The 3,098-nt window shown below is 42.8% G+C and overlaps 1 pseudogene; it reads right to left on the minus strand.

Annotated features, from left to right (window-relative positions):
* Nucleotides 1-206: 206 nt before the first annotated feature.
* Nucleotides 207-2,586, minus strand: LOC111762005 (zinc finger protein 280B-like; annotated as a pseudogene).
* Between the last annotated feature and the right edge of the window lie 512 nt (nucleotides 2,587-3,098).

Here is a 3,098-nt window from a genome sequence, read left to right on the forward strand (position 1 = left end):
CTGTTTCTGATTGAGAGGGGCCTTGGATCCCATGGACAGATGGATGGAAGCATCTTGCTTGCAGTTGTGGATACTTTCCGTTTTCTGGGATTGGCATTGTCCATCATCTTCCTTTCTTAAGTTGTCACAGGCTTGAATATTTTGATTTGAGGCGGGTTTTGACTTGGATTGAAATATCTGCTTTAGAAAATTTACCAAAACTAGAATTAATGAGGGGTTATTGAAATTCTACTTTTAGATATGGGGAGTGATGGTTGAGAGTCAGACATGCTCACAAGAATGGATGCTCCTTCCATGGATCCTGATTGAAGAGGTCCCAGAGACACTTGAATATCAACTTTTGTTTCAGGATGCAATCCTTCAGTTGCTTAGGCTTCTTCTTTTTTTCTTTTCTTTTCTTTTAAAATTTACATTCAAAATATATGAGGTTCCCATATACCCCCACCCCCACCCACGCCACACCTCCCCCGTCAAAAAACTCTTCCGTCATTGTGGCACATCCACTGCACCCGGTGAATACGTTCTGGAGAACTGCTGCAGCACATGGACAGTGGTCCACGTTGTAGTCCACACTCTCCCCCAGTCCACCCAGTGGGCCATGACAGGACACACAACATCCAGCATCCGTCCCTGCAGCACCACCTAGGACAACTCCAAATGCTGAAAATGCCCCCACACCCTATCTCTTCTTCCCTCTTCCGACCATCAACAGCCACCATGGCCACCCTCTCCACATCACTACTACAATTTCTTCCCTTACTAATCACAGTAGTTCCCCAGCAGAACAACAGTAAGTCCATTCTATTTCATACTCCATTCCTCCATCTTGTGGACCTGGGATGGCTATGTCCAGTACCCCTCTACATCAAGAGAGGGTTTATATTATACATGGATGATGGATGCAATTCTCCTGCTTGCAGCTGTAGGCACTCTTAGCTCCCCAGTGTGGTGGTTGACCCTCTTCACCTCCTTGTCATCTGGCCAGGGTAAGTCCAAGAAACCAGAGGGTAGGAGCTGCAATTCTGCTGAGGCTCAGGACCTCACCGTCACATGGACAATCCAGAGATTCAGGTCTCCTGAGTATACACCAACCCAAATGCCAACCAGAGGCCCAGTAAAAGTGACAGAAGAGGCATGTATAGAAAGGTTATATCTGAGTCCAACTCCATCACACTCAGGAACACAAACTCCAAAGTAGGGCCAACTGACATGGCCCTGAACTCCAGAGCCATCTGCTGCTTAGGCTTCTTCAATGCTTGATGATACTGGGTCTTATGCTCCATTTTCTCCTTGAAAGTTAAAAACTGTAGCCAGCATTTGGAACACTGGTGAACATTCTTTTCCAAGTGCCTCCTATAATGACACATGTATGGAGATTTGGTTTAAAAATTTTTTAGATGAAATAGACACAGCAAATTTTTAGTGTTCTCATAGCATGTTATAAAATGTGTTTCCAGATTTATGATTGTCCTTCATTTGTTGTGAGAGAACTTGATCTGTTTTGAATGGCAATTCTCAGATTTTATGAACAGTGGACAGTTCCCGGGGGCTGTGCACCCTTTCAGTGTGACACTGCAGCTGGAAGGGACTGAGAAACTGCCAGTGGCAGTACTGGCAGGTGGTTTGGCTTTCTGAGCTGTCAATTTTCTGCTTCTCAAGTTCCAAATGGTGCTTTATGTGGTCCAAAAACTTAATATTTTTTAGAAATTTCAAACAGCTGAGGCATTTAAAGTTTGTGTGAGTCTTCTGTTTTGGCTGCCTGTCTTCTTTGTGCTGTCCATAGTAAAATTCATGAAGTAACACGATCATATTTCTTTTCTTGGAATCAGCAGTCTTTTGACTTGCTATACTTGAAAAATATATTTTCCCAGTCCCCCATTTTCCCTGTTTGGATTTATAAGTTTGAAATTGTACTTGTGAAATTCTGTTGGAAAAAGTCCTCCATTCTGAAGATGGCTTAGCAAGGTATGGCCACCTTTTGAGGGTATATTTTGTTGACTGTTTTTTGTACAAGATATACTTGAGGGGGACAAAGCTGAAGAATGTCCACTGCAACTTAGGCCTTTTGGGATTTACAGTAGTTACTTCAAAAGTGGAAAGTTGCTTTGATAAAAAACGACTTTCATTCATACCTCACACAGAAAATGCTACTCTTTCTGGATGTTGCAATGAACCAGTGAATGTAATCAAAGGAGAACATAGCTCTGAAGAGTTACTAGACACTACTTGTGGTGAATTATTTTTATAATCAGGTTTAGACAAAGGCTCAATAATAATAGGTCTCTGTTGATATTGATTCAGATTGAGAAACTGGCAAGATAGCCACTCCATTTTATGTAGGGGTCATGTGACTCATAGGCTGCAAAATGAGAGCAGTATCTTGTCTGAGGTGCCCATACTTTTTTTCTCCTTGAGTTTGAACCTGGGGTAAATATGTTCAAAATGTTTGAAACAACTGGTTTTGAATTTGAAGTCACCCCAACAAAGTCAGCTCAGCATCTTCATTACCCACTTGTTTGGTACTTTTATGACCTTCTGTGCTTCTTGCTCTTGTTCTTCCTCATGTAACATGCATTGATGTTCCATTTTCAACTTTTTATAATGCTTGGAGAGTGTGGCCACAAAATCTCAGTACTTCTTTTATATAAAATACCACCTCATGTGCACACTGATACTTCTAAACACTTGAGATGTTCCAGGCAGAAAGTCAAATCAGGTCCCTTTCCATGGCAGTACTGCAGCCCTCTGCCAATGCACAGGACTTGAGGCTCTCCCAGGGCGAAGCCTGCAGTAACCTGCTTCATACACTTTTTTAAAAATTCATTTTTAAAAAATATTACATTCAAAAAATATGAGGTCTCCATGTACCCCCACCCCCCTCACCCCATTCCTCCCCCCCCATAGCAACATTCTTCTCCATCATCATGACACATTCATTGCATTTGGTGAATACATCTCTGAGCATCGCTGCACCTCATGGTCAATGGTCCACATCATAGCCCACACTCTCCCACGTTCCATCCAGCGGGCCATGGGAGGACCTACAATGTCCAGTAATTGTCCCTGCAGCACCACCCAGGACAACTCCAAGTCCCGAA

The sequence above is a fragment of the Dasypus novemcinctus genome, chromosome X (assembly GCF_030445035.2).
Source record: "Dasypus novemcinctus isolate mDasNov1 chromosome X, mDasNov1.1.hap2, whole genome shotgun sequence".
In the NCBI taxonomy this organism is placed as follows: domain Eukaryota; kingdom Metazoa; phylum Chordata; class Mammalia; order Cingulata; family Dasypodidae; genus Dasypus; species Dasypus novemcinctus.